The sequence below is a fragment of the Leucoraja erinacea genome, chromosome 21, assembly GCF_028641065.1.
Source record: "Leucoraja erinacea ecotype New England chromosome 21, Leri_hhj_1, whole genome shotgun sequence".
Taxonomy (NCBI): domain Eukaryota; kingdom Metazoa; phylum Chordata; class Chondrichthyes; order Rajiformes; family Rajidae; genus Leucoraja; species Leucoraja erinaceus.
The window spans coordinates 3,694,202-3,708,428 of record NC_073397.1 but is presented as its reverse complement, the minus strand read 5'-3'; positions in this window follow the sequence as shown (position 1 = coordinate 3,708,428).

Below are 14,227 nucleotides of genomic sequence, written 5' to 3'. Positions count from 1 at the left end.
AACCCTCCATTCCCTTCTCATCCATATGCCTATCCAATTTATTTTTAAATGATACCAATGAACCTGCCTCCACCACTTCCAATGGGAGCTCATTCCACACCGCCACCACTCTCTGCGTAAAGAAGTTCCCCCTCATATTACCCCTAAACTTCTGTCCCTTAATTCTGAAGTCATGTCCTCTTGTTTGAATTAACCCCTGCAAACTTGTACATCTATGGAGTGTGGGAGGAAATCGGAACACCTGTAGAAAACCCACGCAGGTCACGAGGAGAACGTACAAACTCCATATAGCAACAACCATAGCCACGATCAAACCTGGGTCTCTGACGCTGCAAGGCAGCAACACTAACACTGTATTACCGTGCCGCACAATCCTAAAAATCATTTTCTAAGTGGAAAAGTTGAAGGCTGAAGGATGTGAAGGCTAGGCAGAAGAGAAAACTGTTTACCTCATCGGTTTAGGCTGAACAGTTTTAGGTCTGGCTAAAAATCCAACAAAAGGAATGCCTATTCACTGTATAAAATGGGCAAAGAAACTGTGGATAGACAAAAGGTTGGAGCAACTCAGTGGATCAGACAGCATCTCCAGAGAGAAGGAATGGGTGACGTTTCAGGTTGAAGCCCTTCTTCGGACTGAGAGACAGGGGAGAAACTGTGGTCCTTTTTAATGCTAAGGATCCTGGCGAGGCTGATAAAACACTTTCAGTCGCTGTACCAATCCTACTTGCAACAGAAATTCAGAAGTTACACGACAGGGATACCCTGCCTCACCAGGCTAAAAAGCAGTGGGCTTCATTGCAACAAATGCCCCCTGAGAAATTACAATGGTTCCTAATCAGGGAGGTGTCCAGCATTCTCCTGTGTGATGTCGAGTGTGTGTACTGTTCCATGGTGTTCAGAAACAAAGAACTCCCCAATCAAACAACAATTCCATGCCATGCATAGAAGTGGCACAACTTTTGGCTAATTCATAATTTCATTCAGGTTAGTTGAATTTGATATGATTGTTCTTAATAGTTTGTCATCATTTTTTTCTTTATGTATTATTATTAATGCTTTAGTTATTTTTAATTAATCAATTTTTTAATAATATTCTTGACAGTTGACTAAGATATCTATTGGTGTGGCCATCCTGGCAGCAAATGTTTTTTTCCATTGGTGTGGCAATTGGTGTATGAGTCATTAGTGTGTGTGGCCATGGGTGTGAGCCCATTGGTGTGTGGCCCTTGGTGTGAGGCCATTGGTGTGAACCATTGGTGTGAGGTCATGGGTGTGAGCCCATGGGTGTGTGGCCATGGATGTGTGGCCATGGGTGTGAGCCATGGGTGTGTGGCCCTTGGTGTGTGGCCATGGGTGTGTGGCCATGGGTGTGTGGCCCTTGGTGTGTGGCCATGGGTGTGTGGCCATGGGTGTGTTGGTGTGTGGCCCTTGGTGTGTGGCCATGGGTGTGTGGCCATGGGTGTGAGCCCATTGGTGTGTGGCCCTTGGTGTGTGGGCCATGGGTGGTGTGTGGCCATGGGTGTGAGCCCATTGGTGTGTGGCCCTTGGTGTGTGGCCATGGGTGTGAGCCCATTGGTGTGTGGCCCTTGGTGTGTGGCCATGGGTGTGAGCCCATTGGTGTGTGGCCCTTGGTGTGTGGCCATGGGTGTGTGGCCCTTGGTGTGAGGCCATTGGGGTGAGGCCATTGGTGTGAGGCCATGGGTGTGAGCCCATTGGTGTGTGGCCCTTGGTGTGTGGCCATGGGTGTGTGGCCCTTGGTGTGTGGCCATGGGTGTGAGCCATGGGTGTGGCCATGGGTGTGAGGCCATGGGTGTGAGCTATGGGTGCGAGCCATGGGTGTGAGCCATTGATGTGAGGTCATAGGTGTGAGATCATAGTTGTGATCCATGGGTGTGTGCAATTAATGGGTGGGTTGTTACTGGTGAACAACTTTTATCTTCCAGAAAGTTGAGTTTTATAACCATGAAAGATTTAATGTTTTTTTTCCAATTTTACTCTTTACTACTTTTTCTCCCAGTTAATTCTTCTCACAAAACTTTATTTTACCAATTGATATAATATTCCAGTCCGAACCAAACCAGTCTGAAGAAGGGTCTCGACCTGAAACGTCACCCATTCCTTTTCTCCAGAGACGTTGCCTGTCCCGCTGAGTTACTCCAGCTTTTTGTGTCTATCTTTGATATAATATTAACATTGAGTTTATCTTCTTACTTTTGACACTGTATCATCCAATAACTAACCTTCTCACATCCCAAATATTTCCACTTTGGTATGAATATCCACTTAATCTAGTATCAGTTGCTGGTAAATGTTGGCACCAGGGCAAGTTTTGAGTGGAACGGAAGAAAATTAACAGCTCTTCAGGCAGTATCTTTTAAATTACCTGGGCAAGAGGAGGTGGTATCTGTTCAATATGCAAAAGATGGCATCTCCAAGAACACAGCACAAGGTTATCATAAAGCTTTCTGTATCTGATCCTGAACTCGTAACCTTCTGGGCAAGAGTACTCAGTGGCAAGTGCTAACCTTCTGACTCGAAGGCAAGGACTAAGTGTCAGCCGAGCTGACAGTTAACCTGGCAAAGATGCTTCAAAGCTACATCCAAAGGAAGTCACGTTTACAGAAGTCACCTCACCGTAAATGCGAATATTTTCAGAGGTTCAAATACAAGAAATATGAGAAATGAATGATCGTGTCAGTTATTGTGTAACACATCAACGAGGAAACCAGTTTTAAAGTAGTGTCAATTTTCTGTAAAGCATTATCTCTCTGTCAGGTGGGCTAGTGCTGTTCCAGGCACTTTGTATACTGAGTGCTTATACTTATTTATATAAAGGTACTTATAAACAGTATATATGTATGTTTGTGTGCGTGCATATGTGTGTATATATGTATGTATGTGGCTTATGTATGGATATATGTATGCATGTATATGTTTGTATATGTGCGTGTGTATATATATCTATATATATTGTATTGTATTCAAATTTATTGTCATTGTCTCAATTTGAGACAATGAAATGAATTTCCCTTACAGGCAGTATCATTAAAAAAGAAATCATTAAAAAAAATAAAAATTAAAAAAATAATAATAATAATAAATAAATAATTAAACATATTAAAAATAAAATTGAAATTGAATTTAAAAAAAAAAAAAGCACAAACACAGAAAGTCCACGACACAACATAACATAAATGGCACCAAGGTGAGGATGGCACCATAGTCCAGCCAGCCTCCCCTCCGTGTTCATCCGTGGTCGGGGCCTTCTGAGCACCCGCAGTCGCCGCCCCGGGAGGCCCGATGTTTAGGCCCTCACGCCGGGCTGGTGGAACGCCGACGCCGAACACCGACGGTGAGCAAACTCCTCCTCAGCGGCCCGGACCTCCTGATCAGCCGCCTCCTGCCGGAGTCTGCAGCTCCTGAGTCCACAGGCCGAGCCGGGCAGAGTCACAGGACCCTGCGCTGTCCATCAGCGCCGCCCGCGTTGGGAGCTCCGCAAACCGCAGCTCCAGGATGTCGGTACAGCAGGTCCAGCACTCCGGGCTCCAGACGGCGACCCCCGGTAAGGCATCGCCAGCCCCGCGATGTTCCAGCGCTGTCCCGCCGCTGCTGGAGCTCCGGTCGATCCCGGCAGGAAAGGCCGCGCCAATCCAGGTAGGTAGGCCGCTGTGGGGGGAGGGGGGGGGCGAGGACGCGACTCGAATAATAGTCGCGTCCTCACCAGGAAGCGGCTGAAGGACGGTATCCCCCGCACCGTGCCCTCTTCCCCCACATAAAAACACCAAAAAAACACAAAAAAGCACACTTTTTCATAACTAAATAAACAAAAAAACAAAAAGATACCGGGCTGTAGGTGGAGGCTGCTGACACCAGCGCCACCGGAAGTACAATACTGTATATATATCTGTAGATTAGATTTATACATTAAAGTTCGTATAATGCCAGACATTCTTTAATACAATTTAAAGTGCTACATAGACAGCATTATTCTAAAACAAAATTAAATAGAATTTTTCCTAATATCTCTCCTGTCTGTGATAAATGTCAATATTCAGCAGCTAATTTAACCCATACTTTTGTAAATTGCATAAATTATTTCCATAGTTGATGGTAACCAATTGGATCCTGACCCTAAATTAATAATATTGGGCATATCAGAACAATACCTAAAACTTACAACAAACCAAATAAATTTCCTTGATTATAGTATAATAATTGGGAAAAAATTAATATTAACATTTTGGAAAAAACTAGCAACCCCCACAATCAAAATGTGGATTATGGAGATGTTGGAGATCTCACATTTGGAAAAAATTAGATTTCCACATAGATTATTTGAAGGGGTAGATTGGGCCGGCGCGGAAGCCAGACTGAAACTTGAATCCAGGACTAGATGCATAGTTATGTTTTCTGACCTACGGACCTATCTCTTAAGTTGTATTATTGACAGTTTATTCTATCTTTCTAATTTTCTTTTTTTTCTCTTTATTTTTTCTATCCATGAATATAAATAAACAATTGGAAGCAATGTTAATATGTAACCGATAAATGAGGACCCTGGAATCCTAGAGACTGATAATATGTAATTGTTAAACAAAGTTTGTATTGGTTTGGATTATGATATGCATATGCTCCTAGTAAAAAATTAAATTAAAATAAATAAATAAACACATCAAATAAATAAATAAATAAATAAATAAATAAATAAACAAATAAATAGACAGCTAGATAAATAAATAAATAAATAAATAAATAAATAAATAAATATATAAATAAACAAATAGATAAGTAGATAAATAAGTAGATAAATAGATAAGTAACTAAATAGAAAGAAAATAAAATAATAAAAGATGATATCAAGTTTGGGAATTAATTGATGAGTAGTGGAGATGGGGTAGGAATAAATAAGTGGGCTGGCTACCTCCTACTCCTTTTCGAACGTATGATTTAATTTGTGATGCTTATGAGGTTATTCAATGACTTGTGTATAGGTTTATCGTTCATTTCATGTTATTGTTATTTTGCTTTTGTTTTAAACTTATTTAGTTTTACATGTTCGAAATAAAATCTATACTACTACTACTAAAGCATGTAAGATTCCTGCACCATGTGAAATGCACTCCGCTTCACAGATCCATTTAAGATAATCGCAGTGATTATGGGAATAGATATGACTCAGTATCCTGTTGTGTGTTGTACATAATAACAGTTTTGCCGACTCTTTCCCAGATTGAATCATGACAAAAGATCCCTATACAGAGTAATGTTCTTAGTTCAATTCTTTTCAGGTATTTTGCTTTTACCATTTTAGACTGAATAAAAAGGAATAACTTGTACTCAATTCCATTTTTTCTCTACAAACATAATATTCAGCCTCTCGTGGGCAAAATCTTGCAACTTGATCAAGATGTTTAAGAAGGAACTGCAGATGCTGGAAAGTCAAAGGTAGACAAAAATGCTGGACAAACTCAGCGGGTGAGGCAGCATTTATGAAGCGAAGGAAATAGGCAAAGTTTTGGGCCAAAACTCTTCTTCAGACTGATGTGGGGGGGGGGGGGGGGGGGGGGGGGGGGGGGGGGGGGGGGGGGGGGGGGGAGAAAGGAAGAAGATGTGGTGCCAGTGGGCTGAGGAAGAACTGAGAAGGGGAGGAGAAGGGACTACTTTCCAAGTGTGGCAGAGGTTCACCTGCAAATCCTCCAGCCTCGTCTATTGCATCCGCTGCTCTAGATGTCAGCTGCTCTGCATCGGTGAGACCAAGCGTAGGCCTAGCGATCATTTCGCCGAACACCTCCGCTCGGTTCGCAATAAACAACCTGATCTCCCGGTGGCTGAGCACTTCAACTCCCCCCCTCCCATTCCGAGTCCGACCTTTCTGTCCTGGGCCTCCTTCATGACCAGAGTGAGGACCACCGTAAATTGCAGCAGCAGCACCTCATATTTCGCTTGTGCAGTTTGCACCCCAGCGGTATGAACATTGACTTCTCTAATTTCAGGTAGTCCCTACTTTCTCCTCCCCTTCTCAGCTCTCCTTCAGCCCTGTGGCTCCACCTCTTCCTTTATTCTTCCCGCCCCCCCCCCCCCCCCCCCCCCCCCACCCTCACATCAGTCTGAAGAAGGGTTTTGACATGAAACGTTGCCTATTTCCTTCGCTCCATAGATGCTGCCTCACCCACTGAGTTTCTCCAGCATTTTTGTATACCTTTGTCCAACTTGATCTAGATGTTGTGAGAAAGATGGACACAAAATACTGGAGTAACTCAGCGGGACGGGCGGCATCTCTGGAGAGGAGGAATGGGTGATGTTTCGGGTAGAGACCCTTCTTCAGACTGAGAGTCGGGGGAAAAGGAAACGAGAGATATAGACGGGGATGTAGGGAGAAAGAGAACAAATTAGAAACATAGAAACATAGAAATTAAGTGCAGGAGTAGGCCATTCGGCCCTTTGAGCCTGAACCGCCATTCAATATGATCATGGCTGATCATCCAACTCAGTATCCCGTACCTGCCTTCTCTCGATACCCTCTGATCCCCTTAGCCACAAGGGCACATCTAACTCCCTCTTAAATATAGCCAATGAACTGGCCTCGACTACCCTCTGCGGCAGAGAGTTCCAGAGATTCACCACTCTCTGTGTGAAAAAGTTCTTCTCATCTCGGTTTTAAAGGATTTCCCCCTTATCCTTAAGCTGTGACCCCTTGTCCTGGACTTCCCCAACATCGGGAGCAATCTTCCTGCATCTAGCCTGTCCAACCCCTTAAGAATTTTGTAAGTTTCTATAAGATCCCCCTCTCAATCTCCTAAATTCTAGAGAGTAAATTAATGAAAGATAGGCAAAAACGTAATGGAAATAGGCCGTTGTTAGCTGCTTGCTTGAGGGAAATGAGTGGCTTGTACGACTTGGGTGGGGGAGGGATCGAGAGCAAGAGAATGCACGGGTTACTTGAAGTTAAAGAAATCAAACTTCATACCACTGGGCTGTCAGCTGCCCAAGCGAAATATGAGATGCTGTTCCTCCAATTTGCGTTTGGCCTCACTCTGACAATGGAGGAGGCCCAGGATGGAAAAATCAGTGGGGCAATGGGAAGGGGGGTGAAAGGGTTTGACAACAGAGTTGCTGACCTAGGTTGTAGGACAAATGAAAACTTCCTGCACTTTCAACCTCACAAGAAGCTTCACACCTACGCACAGTAACTCTGTTCCCTGGGAGAAACTGTATACAATACGATACCATGCAATATAACTTTATCTATCCCAGGAGGGTAATTGATCTGCCAACATTCATAAAACATAAAACACATGAAACTTGAAATTAAAGTGACGAGTGGAAAGGATTGAGGATGTGCAAAGATTGGAGAGGAGGGGAGTCAGTCTACCCTATGACAGAAGGGTTGTGCAGTTTGATAGCCACAGGGAAGAAGGATCTCCTGTGGCATTCTGTGCTAAATCTTGGCGGAACCAGTCTGTTGCTGAAGGTACTCCTCGGGTTGACCAGTGTGTCATGGAGGGGGTGAGCTGTGTTGGCCAGGATGCTTCGCAGTTTGAGGAGCATCCTCCCCTCCAAGACCACCTCCCATGGAACCAGCTCTGGAGCCAGCCTTTGTGATGAGTTTGTTAATCCTATTGGCGTCTGTGGCCTTTGCCCTGCTGCCCCAGCACACGGCAGTGGAGAACATCTGCAGCATCTTACTGCAGATGTTGAAGGAGCGCAGCCTTCTCAGAAGGTGCAGCTGGCTCCGCCCCTTCTTGTACAGGGCCTCAGCATTCCTGGACCAGATCAGTTTACTGTCCAGGTAAGGAACCAGAATGCTGTTTGGAGTCTCTTTTCATTGTGCAATGGACAGTAAACAGCTGGCATCGAACCAACTTACAATGTGGCTAATGGGACATTAGGGTCGAGACAATGTTATTTGATTTTTATGTGCAGACATACAGTAGGTTCTCACTTGTTTTCAAAGCTAGTTCCCAAATTCAACTGTAAAACCAGGAATGGATATCTTCAGCCTGAAGAAGGGTCTCGACCGGAAGCATCACCTAATCGTATTTCTCCAGAAATGCTGCCTGACCAACTGAATAAAACTCCAGCTTCTTGTGGTCTATGACATATATCAAGGCATCAGCAGTATTAGCCAGAACATCCGTTTCCTGATAGAATATTCATTGTAGGGCAATTCAGATAGTTTAGTTTAGTTTACTTTAGAGATACTGCACAGAAACAGACCCTTCGGCCCACCAGGTCAACACCAACCAGCGATCCCCACACATCAGAACGATCCTACACAAATTAGGGACAATTGATATTTATACCAAGACAATCAACCTATAAACCTGAACATCTTTGGAGTGCAGGAAGAAACCAAAAATCTTGGCGAAAACCCACGCGGTCACGGGGAGAACGTACAAATTCCATGCAGACAGCCCCCATGGCCAGGATCGAACCCGGGTTCGGCTGCTGTAAGGCAGCAATACTAATAATTTCAAACCAACTTGGACAAGGCTCACTCAAAGCTGAGATTCAGGTCCAATTTGAAAGGAGACTACTTATGGTGAGACAGTAGTTATTGGTTGCCTTTCCATTGTTTGGTACTAACTTATTTTCCAAGATGATCCTTGGCTTCTCACAAGGATTTTTTTTTCCAGAATTTCCCTTGGCCTGGAGCGTCAGCCAATATTCTGGGTCTAATGGTGTCTTCGTTAGTGGTTAGTATCCCTGCATGTCTCGCGGGTGTCAATCCCCAATGGGAACATGGGCTCAATTTGGGTGGCACGGTGGCGAGGCGGTAGAGTTGCTGCCTTACAGCGCCAGAGACCCGGGTTCGATCCTGACTACGGGTGCTGTCTGTATGGAGTTTGTACATTCTCCCCTTGTCCTGCGTGGGTTTTGTAGATTAATTGGCTTGCTATAAATGTAAAATTGTCCCTAGTGTGTGTAGGATAGTGTTAATGTGCGGGGATCGCTGGTCGGTGTGGACTCGGTGAGGCGAGGGGCCAGTTTCATGCCGTATCTCTTAACTGAACTAAACTTTCACTCCTTCCCATGCAAGCAGCGTGCTCCATCAACTGGTACAGCTGCTTACACCTGATCATCGGCTCGTTGAACCCTGTTGACCCCTAATCAGGAGCTCAGAGCAGGAAGTACCAGTGCAGTATTTGTTGCACCCTTTCATCATCCGACAAGCATGGCTTTATGCTTCCAGATTCACCTGCAGTACCCTAGCTTTTGTCGGCACTGGGCCTGTACTCGCTAGAGTTTAGAAGTACCTCATTGAAACTTACTGAATAGTGAAAGGCCTGGATAGAGTGGATGTGGAGAGGATGTTTCCACTGGTGGGAGAGTCTAGGACCAGAGGTGAAATCCTCAGAATTAAAGATGTTCCATTAGGAAGGAGAAGTGAAATTTCTTCAGTCAGAGATGAGTTCATCTGTGGAATTAATTGCCACATAAGGCTGTGGATATTTTTAAGGGATAGATAGATAGATAGATAGATAGATAGATAGATAGATAGATAGATAGATAGATAGATAGATAGATAGATAGATAGATAGATAGATAGATAGATAGATAGATAGATAGATAGATAAGGGCTGCCAACTCTCACGCTTTGAGCGTGAGAATCACACCCTCAAGCAAACTCTCACGCCCTCACGCTGATCAGAAATTTCTCACACTCTGTGGTGAGAAATTCTGTGATCAACGAAAATTTAGAAACTCGGATAAACAGCATGGTCCGCGGGTGTTGGAGAGCCGGGGCTGCGAGTGTTTGCGGCGCTGGCGAGTCACTCGCTGTAGCTCCAGCCATGGAGCAGTTGCAAGTCCCAGGCCGTCGGAGGCGTCGGAAGCGTTGCGCTGCTGCCGCGAGGGTCTCTGTGCCAAAGGGACAGACTCTCAAAGGGAGGTGGAGGGAGAGAGGGGGAGGAGACAGGGAGACAGGGGGGAGAGAGAGAGGGGGTGAGGGGAAAGAGAGGGGAGAGACAGAGGGGGCGTGAATGGAGAGAGAGAAGAAGGAGGGGAGGTGTGAGAGGGGTGAGAAGGAAGAAAGAGGGAAGAGAGAGAGGGGGTGGAGAGGGAGGGAGAGGGTAGGAGAGAATGGGAGAGAGAGGGGGGGTGGTAAAAGAGAGAGGGGGAAGTGGGAGAGGGGGAAGAGAGAGAGGTGAGAGGAGAGACAGAGAGAGAGGGGAGAGAGAGAGAGAGAGGAGAGGGAGAGAGAGGGGGGAGAGAAGGAGAGAGAAGGAGAGAAAGGTAGAGGGAGAGGGAGAGGGGAGATAGAGAGGGAGATGGAGAGAGAAGAGAGAGAGAGAGAGAGGGGAGAGAGAGAGAGAGAGAACAGAGAAGGGGGGTAGAGACGGGGAAGAGAGCTGGGGGAGAGACGATGGGAGAGAGTGAGAGAGGGAGGGAGAGAGAGAGGGAGGGAGGGGAGAGAGGGGGAGAGAGAGAGGGGGGAGAGAGGAGAGGGGAAGAGAGGGAGAGAGAGAGAGAGAGGGGGAGAGAGAGAGGGGGAGAGAGAGAGAGAGGTAGGAGAGGGAGAGAGACAGAGAGAGTGGGAGGAGAGAGAGAGGGAGAGAGAGGGGGAGAGTGAGAGAGGGATAGAGGGAGAGAGAGAGAGGGAGAGAGGGAAAGAGAGGGGGAGAGAGAGTCCTGAAAAGTTTTCAGAAACTTTTGAGAACGTTTTTACGAGAGAGAGGGAGAAATTGAGAGAGGGAGAGAGAGAGAGAGAGAGAGAGAGAGAGAGAGAGAGGGAGGGAGAGAGAGAGAGAGAGAGGGAGAGAGAGGCAGGGGGGACGGATGGAGAGACAGAGGAAGAGAGAGAGAGAGAGAGAGAGCGAGAGAGAGAGAGAGAGAGAGAGAGAGAGAGGAGAGAGAGAGAGGGGAGGGAGAGGGGAGAGGGAGAGGGGGATAGAGAGGCAGGGCTGCCAACTTCTATGCATTGAGCGTGAGAATCACGCATTTCACCAAATTCTCACGCTGATCACAAATTTCTCTCGCTCTGTTGTGAGAAATTCTGTGATCAACGAAGATTTCAAAACTCATATCAACTGCATGGGCCGCGGGTGTTGGAAGCAGAAGCAGCGGCGGGGACAGATGCGGACGGGGAGCGGGGCTGGCCAGTGTTTGCCGGGCTGGCGAGTCGCTCACTGCAGCTCTGGCCATGGAGCAGCCTCAGTGCAAGAGTCCCGGGCCGTCGGAGGCGTCGAAGCGTTGCGCCGCTACCGTGAGAGTCTCTGTGCCGAATTTGCCCAGGTGACCGGCATGGATCAGGCTGCAGCTCGGTGCATCCTGGAGGACAACCTGTGGCTGCTGGAAGTAAGTACCAAGCACTGGGTAGATACGGTGGAAGGTAGTGGACTTCAAATGGGGGGGGTTGGAGAAAGCATCCTGCTTGCCTGCTAGATTTTCACTTACTGTAACTGCAGGAAAAATGTTCCCGATGTTGGGGGCGCTCAGAACCATGGGTCACAGTTTAAGAATAAAGGGGGGGCCAGTTAGGACTGAGATGAGGACAAACTTTCTTCACGCAGAGAGCTGTGAATCTGTGGAATTCTCTGCCACAGAAGGCAGTGCAGGCCAATTCAATTCAATTCAGTTCAATTCAATTTATTTGTCATTTGGACCCCTTGAGGTCCAAACGAAATGACATTTCTGCAGCCATACATTACAAAGAAATAGACCCAAGACACAACATAATTTACATAAACATCCATCACATAGCTGTGATGGAAGGCCAAAAAAACTTATCTCTCCACTGCACTCTCCCGCCCCGATGTCAGAGTCAAAGTCAAAGCCCCCGGCTGGCGGTGGCAATTGTCCCGCGGCCATTAAAGCCACGCCGGGTGATGCAAGGTCGCACACCAGGTCTTGATGTTGGAGCCCCCGGCGTGCGCTCGCAGAGTCCCGCGGCCATTCCTAGCCGTGCGGGGCCGTGATGTAAGGATGCGGGAGCCCTGAAAAGCGGTCTCCCTCCAGGGACCCACGGGCTCCCGGCGCCGCCGTCCGCCAGACTCGCAGTTGCAGCCTCCGAATCTCCGGAGGTCGGGCCGCAGCAGCGCTCCACCACCGCTCCACCTGCTCCGGACTCGGCCAGCTCCGTGACGTTGAGGTGAGTCGTCGGCACCAGAGCCCCCGGTCTTCCTGTTGGAGGCCGCTCCTCGTTGCAGCCCCAACGACAACGGAGACCCGACAAAGAAAAGGTCGGGTCTCCCGTGCAGGGAGAGATTAAAAGTTACCACCACCTCCCCCCACCCCCCCACCCACCCCCACCGCCCCACACACACACCCCAACAAAAAAATAAACACAAACTACACAAAAACATAGACAAAAAATAATAAAAACGCAGACGGGCTGCAGAGGCCGCTGCTGACGAGAGTCGCGCCGCCTACTGGATGTTCACTGGATGTTTTCAAGAGAGAATTACATTTAGTTCTTGGGGCTAACGACATCAAGGGATATGGGGAAAAAACAGGAAATAGGTACTGATTTTAGATGAATAGCCATGATCATATGGAATGGCAGTGCTGGCTCGAAGGGCCGATGGCCTATTCCTGAACCTATTTTCTATGTTTCTATGCTTGAGTATATGGCAATAAAACTCGATCACTTGATTTTGAAGCATTCATGCATGGTGGAGGTATAATGTAGTCATAGAGTGATACAGTGTGAAAACAGGCCCTTCCGCGCAACTTGCCCTCACCCACCAGCATGTCCCAGCTACGCTACCTGCTTTTGGTCCATACCTCCAAACCTGTCCTATCCATGTATCAATCTAACTTTTTCTTAAATGTTGGGATGGTCCCTGCCTCAACTACCTCCTCTGGCAGCTTGTTCCATACACCCATCACCCTTTGTTTGGATAAAGTTACCCCTTAAAAAGTTACCTCTTAAAAATACTTCATACAAAATACATTGAAATTATACTTCTACAATGCACTAAAACATGATTTTAATACATCAAATTTCAAAAAGGTTCCTACCCTGGGAGGGGGGACCCCCTTCTTCCACACCCTCTCCCCACTCGGTTGCTACACTCCATCACCGGGTACCCCCAAGGCCAGTGATCAGTGATCCCCCCTTTCAAAAACGCTCCAATCCAATTTAAAGCATATATATTGAATTCAAGTGGAAGTTAAAAGACTCGCTACAGTATGCACCATATTGCACAATTTCAAGATGAAAAATGCAAATGTTCCATACCAATGGGAGGGGGACAGACAGACAGACAGACAGACAGACAGACAGACAGATAGATAGATAGATAGATAGATAGATAGATAGATAGATAGATAGATAGATAGATAGATAGATAGATAGATAGATAGATAGATAGATAGGTAGATAGCTGATTAGTACGAGCGTCAGGGGTTATGGGGAGAAGGCAGGAGTATGGGATTGAGAGGGAAAGATAGATCAGCCATGATTCAATGGCGGAGTAGACTTGATGGGCTGAATGGCCTAATTCTGCTCCTATCACGTGAACTAACAACATCATTCCAGTCTGTAATAAATTCTCAATTCTCAAGGATTTTCTCTAATGTATCCGTTCTCTAACAAAATAGGCTCGCAATGTCAACCTTGTGATCAATGTCAGGTGACCATGGTTGGCAAGGTGAGTTACTTTGTTACAAATACATTACAGCCCTTATGTGCCGCAATAGATAGACTGATTTCTATAAGCTGAACTGATCCCTGTATCACAAGCCATTGTACATTATCTGAGTAGATTAGTTTCTAGCTGGATGTTTGGCAATGTGTTGGGTTTGAAAAGGACCTTGGTAGCTTATTATGGTGATATAATGCTTGTTTATTTTCATTAATAACAATTCTGATCTAAAGGGACATCTCTAAATGCTCCCCATATATTGTGCAGAGTAGCTTGCTTGATTAACTGAATATTTAGTTTCAGTGATAAATGACAAACACAAGGGAATCTTTAGTACAGTAACATTGTGAACACATTCCTTTTGAATAGATGCAACAATCAGAACAATTACCGCCATTACTACTTGGTTCCCAGCGCACCAGTATTTAGAAGCTGTAGCCTTGAGGGTTAAGATTTACCATTGTTACCAAGCTAATGAAAGGCAGCAGCAGCTGATGTAACAACAATGGTTTTATCTCAATTCATGGAAATCCATTGAAAGCTACGTTACATTATTTGACTCTTCCAAACCACGTGCCCTGAGCTGCCACCTCTGTCTTTGCTGGTTTTAATCTCTTTCCCTCAGTGACGGATTGTCC